This window comes from Polyodon spathula, chromosome 14 (genome assembly GCF_017654505.1).
Source record: "Polyodon spathula isolate WHYD16114869_AA chromosome 14, ASM1765450v1, whole genome shotgun sequence".
NCBI lineage: Eukaryota > Metazoa > Chordata > Actinopteri > Acipenseriformes > Polyodontidae > Polyodon > Polyodon spathula.
The window spans coordinates 13,372,057-13,387,192 of record NC_054547.1 but is presented as its reverse complement, the minus strand read 5'-3'; positions in this window follow the sequence as shown (position 1 = coordinate 13,387,192).

Sequence of the window (15,136 nt, the reverse complement as noted above, 5' to 3'; positions counted from 1 at the left end):
ATACGCTTACAACAGGCAGCTCTGACATAAAATGCTTAACAAATACCTACCTAAGGCAGGCATATCCCAAAAGTATTGATTGGTGGTCGTCTTAAGTAATCTAATGTTTTGTAGGCTAAATGTCTGTTGATGTGGTCGAATTTGTTCCAGGCAGATGTGCAGTTTTTGAAAGAATTTTTTTTTGTTGTTTATTTTTTTAAGAGGCCTAGTGCTGAGAAAGTTTGGAGCTTTAGCCTGAAATTTTTTGGGTAGGAAGGGGATGGCCCAAAGATGGTGCTTTTACTGGTAATACAAAAAATATTAATGTTTGGTGTTTTAAAAAACACTGCATTTAGATCGAATTTCTGCAAATGTAAAATGGTGAAACATCAGGCTACTCTCAGACCTGTATTTCTGTGGGAGTCTTAAACAATGCAAGTTCTCAAGAGTTCACAGCACACCTCTTTTAATGAAGTATGGTTTCGAAATGGCTTACATTTCCCAGTTTATAAAGCACAGATTTTGTTCTAGATGTGAAATAATTAAATTAAACTTTTAAATTTGACAGCAGATAGTACTGTATATGTTTTTGTTTTTTTTGTTTTGTTAATTATACAGCAAGAAACAATGATTTTTGCGAATACTGGTGGTTGCTCTAGCTAAAAACTATTATAACATCATGCATTAATAAGAAGGGCTGTTTTGTACTGGTGTTTATTATTCTTTTATGGGTCTGCAAGCAACTTAATGCATTCTTTCTTTCACAAAGGGCAACATCTACAAAGGTAAATGCATTTGTATTCATGTTCTACTTTCTGTAACTTTACCAAAGTTATTTTTTGTGCATTGCATTTAAATAATCTACTATTTAATGCATTTGCTTAAAGCAGTGTATTAAATCAAATTTCTTACAATGTGAATGCCTAACTGTGAATATCTTTTTCTTGCTTTGTGTGATTAAGTGCAGACCACTTAAGTTGAAAATGTTTTTATAACTTTTTTTATTTATTTTTTTTATGTTCTTATCTATATTCTGTGGAGGCTGTGTGGTCCAGTGGTTAAAAAAAAAAAATAATAAAATAAAAAGGTTTAGAACCAGGAGGTTCCTGGCTTTAAATCCAACCTCAGCCACTGACTCAGTCTGTGACCTTAAACAAGTCACTTAACTTGCTTGTGCTTTGTCTTTAGCATGATGTGTGAAACCGAGGTCCTAATTTAAGTGACCCTGCAGCAGTGACTGTTGTTGCATAGCTCACAGCTTAGCCTCTGTAAGTTGTCTTGGATAAAGGTGTCTGCTAAATGAATAAATAATTTTATTATATACTGCTATTATAATTCCCTTTCAATTCGAAGATGACAACTAACGACATTATGTACAATATGGTATATGCCTGCCCATTGGATAGGTATCGCTGAACTCTCTCTACCAGAGCTGCTGATAGGCCCCCTCCTGGGATGACGCACTCGGTCCCGCCCACCGAGAAATTAAAATCATCATCCTGAGGAAGCCATTTCTCTTTTTCCTTCTCAAGAGGGTATGGTAAGACCTCTATGTCTACCTGGGCATGTTGATAGAAAATAACTTTGCTGCTAAAAGCCGGCTTGCCGTTTTCCAGGAATCACCGACTCTAATTTGAGTCTCTTGTATCTGTCTTTCAGTAGCTTCCTCACTTACATTGTAGGCTGTTCTGCTTTTTACCACGTGATTGAATGTCTATTTCTTTCTTGGAAGAATACAGTTCTTCCATCCCCGCTGTCGACTGATTTCCCCAGCCGCTGTCTGGCAGCTGGAGTTGGCCTGTTGTTGGCTGCCGCTGCACGTCTCTTGTCAGACCGCACGGCCCTGTTCAGGGTTGTGCTGTGGATAGCTGTAGAGTGGTTGTTGCTCAGCCATCGAGTTGTGTATTTCTGCACCAGCTCTGTTGCTTCATCCCGCTGTAGAGTAGCTCACTGGCTGTGTAGGCCACTCACCTCGGCGAGTCGGGCCTTGTAAACAAACAACAGGGTTTTCTCCCCTTTCTGTTCTATAGTGTTTTTGCTATCTACCGTCAACTCACCCACCATGGCACTAATCCCACCATAGTGCTCGCTGCACATGGTGCTTGGACCCACTGCTACAGCACTACTGCAAGAACACACAGTGTTGCACAGTACACGGTGTACGTAGTGCTACGGTACTCGGTGTGCACAGAGAGACACTCTTTGGCATAGGTCTGGCCCCTGAAAGGGATCGCTGGTTAGTCCTAGGGCTATCAGATGCAGTTGTGGGTACCTTGCAGAATGTTAGGGCAGACTCCACTAGGTGGGAGTATTTTCAAGTTTGGTGTCTGGCAAGAAGCTATGACCCAATCTCTTACCTATGCCAGTTATCTTAAAGTTTCGGCAAGAACTGCTTGATGCTGGTAGGTCACCTTCCACTTTGAAGGTGTATTTAGCGGATATTTCTGCATGCCATGTCCCCGTGGATTCAGTGTCCCTGGGTGCGCATTTTTTGGCTACCCAGGAGGACTGTTCTCCCTGAATGGAGTCTTGATATTGTACTGGAGGATCTCACGAAGGCCCTGTATGAGCACATATACTACGCTTCATACTTTCTCCAGGTTCTACCGCCTTAATGTGGTAGATCCTGCCCTGCTGTCGTTAGGCATGAGGGTCCTTGAGGGTGTAAGCTCACACCGCTAACCCTTGGGTTATGGGTTATGCGGTTCTGATGCGTCCCTCATATGCTGCCGTTACTTCTCCCTTGCAACAGTTCTGATAAATATTATCCCATACATAATATTGTCAGTGATCATCTTCGAACTAAAAGGGAACGTTAGGTTACTTACCATAACCCTGGTTCCCTAAAAGAGAAGACGACCACCACCCACGAGGTCGCCCTTACGGGTTCGATGGAAAAAGAAAAATGGCTTCCTGTTACAGCTTCTCCATATTTAAAACCATTATCATTATATGAATTCATAATTCTTCAGTCATGTAATATAATTAGACGTATATAATTGCCCTTTTGATTTGAAACCATTGTCTCACCTTGTACATAAATACACCTGCATCATTTGAGTGCAATAGGAGTTGCGATTAATTTCCTGTTTAGATTTACTTAAATGTATTCATTTCTGTAGCGTTGATATATTAGCAAGTTCCCTGCAACTCTTGAATTTCACAGACTTGCAAATATATGCAAGATGTTTGCAATGTATGCAGAACTGTATAAAAGATGCATACATTTGCAAAATCTTTCTATAACTGGTCTCTATTTAGATAGAGGCCCATACCCAAATGATTGAAACCTCTGATCTCCCACACTTGCAGACATGTTCATATTCCAAAAGGGACAGAAACCTAGCTCCCATTTGGCAATTATGTTTGACAGTAAACACCATATTTTGAATGACCTTCAGTTTCAAACTGCACTGTGTCCTCATTAGTATTTAGCATCTGTGTATAGTTCTTCAGAGACATAAAAAGGTAACAAGGTCTACATTGGCAATGCTGGATTCCTGTTTTTATCTGTTTGAATCAAGCAAGGAAGCAGGCAAATGCAGCAGCTGCATTCAGTTTTACATTCGATAATTAGCAGGACCCTTGAACTACTTCCGTGGGTTGAATGTTTCATTGCTACAGGAAATGCAGAGGAGAGCATCAGTTTCACTTAAGATTTTAAGTTATGTTAAGGTGCGCCAGCGTCTGTCACTCAAGAGTTAGTTCATTGGGTTTAATGTACTGTAACAGTGTTTCAGAATACAGTGATTAGCACAGTGATAGCATGGACACATTTAGCAGAATAACTCATATTATTGTGATAAAAATCGCATTTGTCAATATTAATCATCAGAATATTAATAATAAATGGGTCTAGAATGTCAACTACAAAAAGGATGCACATTGCTATAGTCAAATCTGAAATCTCAACCAATGGTGCCGTGCAATTTTCATGATTTCAGAAGCACAAAAAAATGGACCACCAACACCACATACCATAGAAATACCAACTTGGAAACTGGGTTTATGCAAATGCTTGGCTTTTTCAGCTTTAAGTTATTCAGCCAGCTTTATCTGTCGACAATAGTGTACAGCATTTATGTTGTGCTTTTTGATTGTCTGGATATTTTTTTCCCTTTTTGGATTGGTTACAGTAGGAGCTCTAAAAATGGACTCTCAAAGGCAATTACAAATATGACCTTCCATTTGCAGTGTCTACTGGTTATGCTTTGAGTTTTATCCCACTCAGTAAACTGAGAAACAGAGTAGCAGTGTCAGCTTTTAAATCTACACTCAAAAGTGCATCACTGCCCTTAAAATAATATTTCATTTGCAAGAAATGTGTGTCTCTTTAATTGTCTGTAAAGTCATTTCATTTTGTGTATTGTCACTTGATATTTTGGCTGCAGATTATTCTGAAAACATGCATCACAGTGGGTTATCCTGAATGCATTACAGCTCACAAGTTAAGATAATGAAATACATAGAATAGGTACAGTATACCACTGTTTGCATTGTACAATAATCTCAGTCTGGTTTTCTCAAAATCACTGACAGTCAAGCATGTTCAAAATTGGGAAACATTCTTTAGTATTATATATGTATTTTTTATGTAGAAGTACTGTGAAGTCATTATGTGCAATAACAGCCAAAATGAGGGTGGAATATGTCTTTCATGGCACTTAAATTAACCTGAAGCAGGGTGCACTTAAAATACAGTTACATTAACTACTGTACTTAGACATTTGTTATACTGCATTACATAGATAGGAAAATACTTTTTCTAATGCATGTTAATGGATGGAGTTCCAGTATCACAATTACAGGTGGTTAGTACATGTGGTAATTAGTAAATACTGTAGCTACACATCGTTAATATACAATACCTGTATCTAGAAGTGCATTTATTTAATCTTTTTATTAAATCAGAATAAAGTTGGACCATTTTCTCTGAAAAGAAAAAAAGTTGCTCCTAGATTTCAATTCAGAAGGTCAAGATGTACTTGCAGAAAGATTCACTGTATAAAAACAATTTAAAGACATTCAAATATGAACAAAAAACAAAACAAAAAAATTGTTATGAAGGTGACTTGTAGACAGCATGTCAGAATGCAGTCAAAAGGCCTAGTAAACTTAGTTTGTAGGTCCTGTCACCAAACTGACCCAGTAGAAACGCCAACAAAGAAATTTAAAGTTTAAGGTTACCCATCCAAAAGCCTCGTAATCCGTTGGTTTGTCCCAGTGCAAGGCTTGTATTTAGCTCCCTTCAGGCTCAATTCCCCCCTCTCCAGTTCCATAATGCAGGATCCTGCAATGGAAGAACAAAAAAATAGCACTTGATCTCCACAGTGTCTCAGTGTCTGTGGTCACTCATCACGTACACCCCGATCTCGGCCCTCCCTTCTCTGCTTTGGTCTTCCGACCCAGCCACTGGTACTTAACTTAGGTAGGGTGGGACCATGTATCTCTGGTGTGTACAGGGAGCTTGCCATCTGCCCCTTGGTTGGTGCTTGTTTGCACTTCTGGGGCATAGGCCATTGAGGGGGTACCTTGAAAAGGAAGCAATACAACACCTTGTGAAACAACCGTTAATACTGGTAATCTAAATATTTCTGCCAAATGACTTCTGAAGCATTTGTCAAATGCCACGCTTTTAATCCAAAAAGTGTCACTTCAGCAGTAGAATTCAAGGATGAATGCTTAGCTTTACTATCAGTTTCTGACCAGTCCTTCCTTCCATCAGGTTACCATGTCTTTAGCTTTCTGTTTTCCCTTTACAATTCCAAACGATCCTTCTTGTTTACCATCCAGATCTGCCTACCAACTTCCTGTGTCCTCCATTCAGTTCCCTGTGGAACCACACGCTCCCCTTCCTGTACTTTTGGTTCTCTTTTATAATGGACTGTCAATGATAGTTAATTGGTGCAAATGGAAAACACCTGGTTGCATTTGGAATTGGGAATTGGGACTAATTTCTTCTTCTATTCAGCTGTGCTGTTGTATAAATAATAACGCACACTTAACAAATGAATACATAACACAAAAATACAAAATAAGCAACAAAACTGCCTGCATTTGGGTAATGAACAAAAATAAAGTGTGAAACAACACATGCAAATTAAACCGAATTAATTTAATAAATACAAAAGCAAAACATGATGTGCACAACCCCAACTCGTGACATATACATAGACCAGATAAAATGAAGGTGCACAGAGGTACTTGTCTGCTTGATGTTTAACCCACAGGCATTTTTGTATGATGCTAGAACTGAACCAGACCTGAATTTTAATTATGAGTATGCAGGGTTAAGCAATGGCAGACATGATAAGCCTTAGATTGTACCTACATCGTCCACTGCAGCATCAAAGATCTTACATCACGCCTCAGGACTTATTTTTATACATTAGATTACTGCACTGCATTTTTATTGTATTGTTTTATGTATATTTATGTATTTTTTTTAATGTAAAGCGCTTTGAGATTTCTTATAGTGAAAAGCGCTGTAAGGATTTGTTTGCCTTTGCCGACAGGATGCATTTCCCTGACCTTGTAGCTCTTTAGCTTGGCATGTGGCCCGAATTACACCCCTGTCGTGTGAGTGACTGGCTTTTCATTACTCAGAGTGCAGCTGTGGACAGATGATAACACTTTTGTTTTCCCATAAATTGTTCTTGCTTAACAAACTATTTTAAGCGTATGTACAAACCATAATCATACCAGTACTATTGTAACACGTAAGCTTTTTCTGATAAACACGCACATTATGTGGGGCAGTGTACACATTGTTTCAGCTCAATTGCACAAGCTCTTATTGTTTCATCAGCCTTTGTTCTTTTTCATTAATAATAATAATAATAATAATAATAATAATAATAATAATAATAATAATAATAATAATATCTTTATATAGCACTTTCATCTTGGACCACCATCAGAAAGTGCTTTACAGAGGTAGGCTGTGAACTGTGCATTAAATGCAGAGTCACTTACAATAAGACATTGATTTAACATCTCATCTGCAGGATGCAGCACAAGGAGGTTAAGTGAGTTGCTTAGTCACACAGTGAGTCAGTCAGTGGCAGCGGTGGGATTTAAACCAGGAAACGTCTGGTTCCAAGCCCTAGACTTTAACCACTGGACCACGCTGACTACCACAATTATATAGCCTATTACTTATGCTTCCCCTCCCATTCGTTAAAGAAATCATTGAAACACTAAATGTGTGATTTTCTTGTGTTTAATGTAAACTCTAACAAGCTCTACAAACTCTGCACCGCACTGCGGTCACAGACACATTCAAGTTCTGCACCACCCTGTGGTCACAGACACATTCAAGTTCTGCACCGCCCCGTGGTCATAGATGCACGTAAGCTCTGCACCACCCCGCAGTCACTAACTGGTACCCAGTCGCGAGGCTGAGCCTATAATGACTCTCCGAGAAGTCAGAGGACTCTGTTTTTTATGGGACCCGGAGGCCATTGGGGCTAGCCTCAACTCCATAGGGAAGGCTCTCTCGGTTGGAGTCTCGGTTGGAGTCTGGTTGATCCATCTCTCTCTCTCTCTCTCTCTCTCTCTCTCTCTCTCTAACACAAATGTGTTGATAGTCACTGTCTTAGATATGTTCATATTGACCTTTAATTTGTGTATTGCTACCTCGATGCCTAGAATGACTTTGCAGTACTATGAAGTGTAAACGCAATCTGCACAGAATATTAGCTGATTTGAGTTTAAGAGTCCCCATACGGAACAAAAATATATATATTTAATATATGAATCTTATATTTTCTCAATATCATTCTTGAATTAAACAGAGGCACCTCCCCACTCTTACGGATGCACACACCTCTCAGGTTGATTTGCACTGATTAATAGCTGCCCCTTGGGAATGCCTGTTCACAGTTGGCAATGGAATAACCTGGACTTAACCTGTGATGTCCAGGCTACAATACATTATTTTTTTTTAAATTCAGTTCCACAATATTATCACAACAACATAATATATTTTAAATGTATGGTAGTTTGTTGCAAATATATATTTATAACAATATACTGGAAAATATATTTTTCTCAGCTAAATAAAATGAATTAGTAATGTATAAAAAATAAATTAAAATATCTGGTGTATTTTGGAGTATATTTTAAATATAATTTAATCAGTGAGCCATTGTGACAGAAATACAATGAGTTCTGGTGTTAAATCTCCCTCCTGACCTGTGAGGGCACTAAAGAACGAGAGGAGAAGTATCTGGAAGGGCTGGCCTGAAAGTTCATTTCCAGGACCGGGAAGTCGTTCAGTCTGGAAGGAAGCGAGACTCTGTTGTAGGACCGTATTGACATGAAAGGTAAACGAGGGGCAGCTGCAAGTAATAAGGCAGCTGCAACCGTTTACCTAGATGTCATGCGGGAGTACATATAGGGGCCAGGGTAACGCTGATCTTTTCCTTCGTTTGGGTAAAAGCTCAGCAGAGAGAAGGACTGAGAGAGGAGCTCTCGTGCAGAAAGTGAAAAGAGTTGTGTATTGTGTTTTGTCTGTTTTGTAATTATCTGCATTTTGCACCACCAGACAGTTAACTCACCTATCCGGAGCTGTCGACCAGGGTCAGCATGATCCGGATCACCACTGCACAGAACCGTCACAAAATATCGTGTCTTCACCCACCACAAGCACATCTGCACTCACCCAGGACTGGTGACCGTGTGTTCGTTTTTGTTCGGGACTGTGCCCTGCTTTGTTATCCCCGCGCTTTACACATTGTTGTGTATAGCCGGGGATTTATTATTTTACGGTCACCAGACCTGGATTATAAATAAAAGCACCTTTGCACTGGAAACCGTTGTCTGCCTGTCACTCCTGCATCGCATCACCGTTACACCCGTTCCCCCTACCAACCACTTTGCCACAGCCATATATTTATTTTAAGGTTATAAACATATTATTCATATATTTATCATGTTTCCCATTCATAAAAAATATATTTAAAATATATTTTCTTTCCGTATCTTACTTTTTTATTCTCTCATACTCTGAAATACCACCTGCTGTACCTAACGTGCCTCCAATCAATGTGTACTTGGGTAAACTTTCTTCTATCCTGATTAGATACATTTCAAGAGGCAGAATCAGCAGTCTGACTTTAGTAAATAATAGATTTGCAATATAAGGTGCTCTGTCCCAGTGCAGTTCCATTGTAAATGTAAAAGTGGAAGAGCAAAGAAAGCAGGCTAAAGGTAATGATAATCCCAGGGTTTAAAACGGTAGTTCATTCATTTTGACATGGGGATGAGCCATCCAAAACCAAAGAAAGGCTCCAAACCAATCAAATAAAATATACATTTCAGTAAAATGATCATATGATATAAATGCTCCCTGACAGGGAAATAAAGCCTTCATATATTACAGTATACATGTCAAGGATTACATTTACATAACAAATTAATCAGTCATGTTAGGGACAGCTCATTTACACAATTTTACAAAATGGTACAATTTACAATGCTGTATGGCAGGTTTCCAATCTATAGTCCAAATCGTATAAATTGTGTTTGTATCTGCATTTCATTGATATCAACCCTCAAGCTAGATATACAATATTTACCAGTATGCTTAGAACTTATTTCAGCACTTGACATTTAAAGCATAACATAACAAAGCAATTTCAAATGTGCACTGTAATAGTTATATAATACATCCTATAAGGTACATTAATTAACGTCTCTTGCAGTTAGGTATGATGTACTTTTTTACCATCAATGTGGACATTGTCAGTCTCTGTCAAGCACAGAACTGATTGGAGACTGTTTAAATAATTTACATTGACATTGACAAAAAAAAAAAAAAAAAAAAAACTGTTAAGACACTAACACTCCACACTTGCCTGTGCTAGACAGTTGACATACAGTGGTGAATATAAAAATAAAGCAGACTTCTCAACACTGTATATGATTTTTTTTTTTTTTTTTTAAACCACATGAGATATTGGATAGAACTGTTTCCTAGCTTGAGTTTAAATTATTGATACAGAGAGACTGATTTTTATATCCTGGGATTAAGAACATTCATCTTTCATTTTTCTAGACATTTGTGTAGTTGTTGCAGTGAAAAAAATACATAACAAAATAATGAGTCATTTGTTTTCTAACTTTGATGTATCTCAAAACAATTAGCTCACAATTCTTAAAAATAACAAAGTAGGAGAAAATACTGAAAACATACTCTATGTTCTATTTAATACAACAAAGACTGTCAAGGTCCATACAAACCAGCTAACAACCAACAACCAATCACCAATCCCATTTTCCCCATACCCCCCTCCCCCTCCAAAATAAACAAGATTGTGTTCTCTTCTTTAAATAATGATGCTACGCATTCCCCTCACATGCATACAAGCCACATCACACCCCGTAATCATTTTTTCATTTGAGTGTTTCAGTCCAATCATTTCAAGTGTTTTGATTATTTTCTGGATGCTTGATGATGCCAACAGCATTTCTTATTTTTTAATTGCAATCCACAAATGCATTACCAAGTTGATTTGCATTTATAGAAAGAAAGAAAGAAAAACAGAAAGTTTTACTGCTTATGCAAGATTGTTATGCACTGCATTGCAGCTACTGTATCCTACTGTATGCATGTGCAATATTTGTCTTTTCCTTGGCTTAAAAAAAACAAACAAAAACAAGTTATGGTTGATATGTGGTTGTTTCTGGTACCACAGTTCATTAATAAGTTGTTGTTTTGTTTAGATGTTTTGATTGTATACAAAATGGTGTTGCTTTGATATTTGAACATCCAGGCAATTACACAATAGTGCAATTTGTTAACTTTTATATAGGTGATCTTACTGTTTAGTGAAGCATCTAAAACAAAAATTATGTAATTGTGTTGTTGTCCTCTGTCACACTCAGCAATACTGTAGTTTCCAATGTCGGCTAGGGGCTTGCATTACTTGCATGGTGTACCTGAGGGCACTGTAAAACATTGCTTATATCTTAAGCTTCTTGTTTCCTTCACAGAGTAAATGTATTAGCATAGCCCCTCCTTAATTACCTTGACATGACACCTACTGACATGGCGCTTAGATGCTTGGTGCAAACCCATGTCAAAATAAAAAAGCACATGGTCAAGTGTTTTTTTTTTTTTCAGTAATAATAATAATGTACTATCGTAGTGTCCTACCTCTGTTTTTGAATTGCTATGAACAGACTAATTCTCCTTTTTTTTTGGTGGCCAGGAACTGCAAGGAGCACTTCTTATCTCTCCTGTGACATACATGACAAAAAAAAAAAAACATTATGTCAGACCTTTAAACAATTTGGCTGGATAGTAGATTTGTGCGTGGAAATGCTTTTTTAATTGGTTCATAGAATGTGGGTGGTTATTAATATATAAGGACATTCTTAAAATATGATTATATATTATTTGATCTGACAACTATATTATTATTTGATATGACAGCTATTTGGTTTAAATAAGGTCGCTCTGGTCTAAGTTAATTTTGCCAGTACTCTGACATGGTATCTATAGTGTTATTGTTCCTGGTAATAAAAATGTTGAAAGAGGGTGGGTTAGTAATTACAGATGGATTCATTTAGTTTGTCAATAGATTTATCAATGTAATAAAAAAAAAAAAAAAAAAAAAAAAAAAAAATTCAAACAAATGGCTGCAAATGTTGTATTGTGATAAAGGTTATTTCAAGGAAATACATTCCAATTATACTGGAGTATATTAATTCAGGGCAGTACCAATTTGTAAACATATAACTCAGCAACATTGAAAGACATTTAATGGAAAAGTAACTTCCTTTTCAATATTTAATAAAAATATGACCGTTAGTGTTCATTTATATGGCCAAGTGAAGGATATGTACAATGCAAATGAAGAAGCAATACATGTATGCAATATATTTTAATCTGTCATACATATATATTGTATATACATTAGTATAGTAAATCTGGAATCAGGATCATACAAAGGTGACTCAGAACTTTGTTGTTTCAATGAACTGTAGTTCTCGGAATCACATCTAAGCTCTTAGTACATCAGAGTATAACCATAAACCTGCAACATATTCCTAATGGATTAAATAAATACTGAATTTGCTCTAAGAGTAAGGAATGCAACACAAGGCTTTATGTAACAAAAAAAAATAACAAAACTGCCCTCCGAACAAGGGTAACATACATAGTATTAACTGGACTAGGCTGAGCAGTGAAACCAGCTGTAACAACCAGGGTCATCAATAAGGGAAGAAAAGACACTGATTGTAACAAATTACAGAGGGTGACGAAGATAGGAAAGAAATCAATTCAGAGGTGAACTGGAGACACCGACATGGGCAGAGCGATTGCCCGCTGAAATATATCATGGTCAGCAGTGTCAGAGAGGATGCAATGCAATGAAGGGTAAGCCGTGTCAAGGATGCCTTGTCATTGCTGACAAGCTCTGTACGGAACCACTGACCCTTAAAAGATCACTGCATGAAAGAGTTGGAAAATTATGATTTCATGTAATGCGGTGTAAAAGCTGCCATTATTTAAAATTTAAGATCTTGCTTCTGTACAATAAAATGCGAGGTTATGACAGAGAACACTTTGTTGGAGTCTCTCTTGTATGCAATTGTATCTGGGGATAGATAACACATAGCTGAGTGAACGCTGGTAACTTCTTTTACTTTTAAAACTTGTATTTACCAAAAAGCGTGTACATAACTAATAGGAAAATGGCCTAGAAACAATATCAGCATTTATTTATTTATGTATTTAAATCTAAGAAGTTAATTCATACTTGTACAGAGATTTATATATATATATATATAATTTAATATCACGTATCGCTCATACACTAACAGTATTGCCTATTATTCAATCATTGAATAGCCAGGAGCAGAGAAAATGTACAGTACAAAGATATTCAATGCAAATTGTTTCTCCATCCTCCATACACTTTTAACCACTGCATGATAAATTATATACACTCAGATATCTCTGAGATACCTTCAAATGCAATGCTCCAGTTCTGTGAAAGAGTGCCACTGAGCTGCTCCATGTGTAACCTGTAATCTGCAGCAATTATGCCTTCCATACTGTATGTTTATGTTATCACTACTGGAGAACCATTACCTTGAAAGCAATAGCCTAAAAAGTTCACAATTCTGGCTCAAGATGGCTTGATAATTACAGGTTGTCTATTAAAGATCTGGAACGCTTTAGTCCCAGTAACTGTGTACTGCCATATATAACACGATTTGCACATATTTCTTGGCAACAGTACAGTTTTTTTCCAGACATTTGATTATACAGTATTTATACCTGTATGTCTGATTTCTAGACAATGGCGGTCCAAATTCCATTGATCTTTCCTTTGATAAAATATAAAACAAAGTTGCCTTGAACTAATCAAACATCTGGCTGTTCTTTCATGTCATTGTGACAAATACAAACAAGACATGGATGCTCAGAGCTGACTGTATTATATATGCTCATATGTTGCTCTTCTGACTAGTATTTTTCATTTTTAGAAGCATCTAAATATTTTGAATAGTGCTATTTCTAAGTGTTTTTTAGTGTTTCTTTTTAAAGATGCCATATTAAGATGCAGACATGTTTAGTTAAGATTACTGCCAGTAAAGATGTAATCTAATACTTAAGACACTGCATTTATTATGTTATTATTTTATATTGCTTCATTTTAGCATGTATACTAATTGTATACCGGTAGTTAGTCTAAGCAATGTTTAATCACACAATTTCACTGTAGGAACAACTTATGGGAGTTTACAGTGGTTTAAGAAAAACAGGTCACCACTGGAACTTAAGATAAGAAAATTATGAATCACAACCAAAAAGTGTTTTGAATTTAAGAAACCCAGTTTGATGTAGTTTGGGTTCAAAAAGTGGTTCACTGGGAGGGGCTTACTGTCTTCGACCAACTGTCATTTACAGGTTTAAATGGTTTATTCTTGAACTGAACTGTAGCAACACTGACTTCATGTAGACCTCTGGCATTACGTGTGGTTGCCTCTGAAGCTGCTGCATGCTTGCAAGCAGCATAGACGTTGGTTTTACAATATTAGTATTACCACTTTAACAGTTTGATTTGCTGTAAATGCGCACTTTACAGTAAACACATTGCTCTTTCCCAACATACTATGTACTAAAAACAACAAAAATAAATCTTACTCTCAATGGTCTAAATAGCAGTGTGTTTTGAAGGTCTAATTATTGTCTTGTGCCAGTTTTATAGTCCAGATAGCAAACCCATATAACAAACTGCACAAGGAATACACCTGGAGAAACCTTTCGTGGCTGGATATATGATTTGGTCTTTCGATACCTATTTCACACAGTAAACAAAGTTCAGTTCTGTGCTGTGAAATATGTTCATAAACCATGCAATTTATAGAGCCCATTTTATAAGAACTCTCAAAATGTCTGTCATTTCACACAGAGGGTGGAAAGGTTATTGTAATATATATATATATATATATATATATATATATATATATATATATATATATATATATATATATATATACTGAACAAAAATATAAACGCAACATGTAAAGTGTTGGTCCCATGTTGTCATGAGCTGAAATAAAAGAGCCCAGAAATTTTCTATACGCACAAAAAGCTTATTTCTCTCAAATTTTGTGCACAAATTTGTTTACATCCCTGTTATTGAGCATTTCTCCATTGCCAAGATAATCCATCCACCTGACAGGTGTGGCATATCAAGAAGCTGATTAAACAGCATGATCATTACACAGGTGCACCTTGTGCTGGGGACAATAAAAGGCCACTCTAAAAGATTTGTCACACAACACAATGCCACAGATGTCTCAAGTTTTGAGGGAGCGTGCAATTGGCATGCTGACTGCAGGAATGTCCACCAGAGCTGTTGCCAGAGAATTGAATGTTCATTTTTCTACCATAAGCCGCCTCCAACCTCGTTTTAGAGAATTTGGCAGTACGTCCAACCTGTCTCACAACCGCAGACCACGTGTAACCACGCCAGCCCAGGTCCTCCACATCCGACTTTTTCACCTACGGGATCGTCTGAGACCAGCCACTCGGACCGCTGATGAAATTGTGGGTCTGCACAAATTGTCAGAAACCGTCTCAGGGAAGCTCAACTGCGTGCTCGTCATCCTCACCAGGGTCTTGACCTGACTG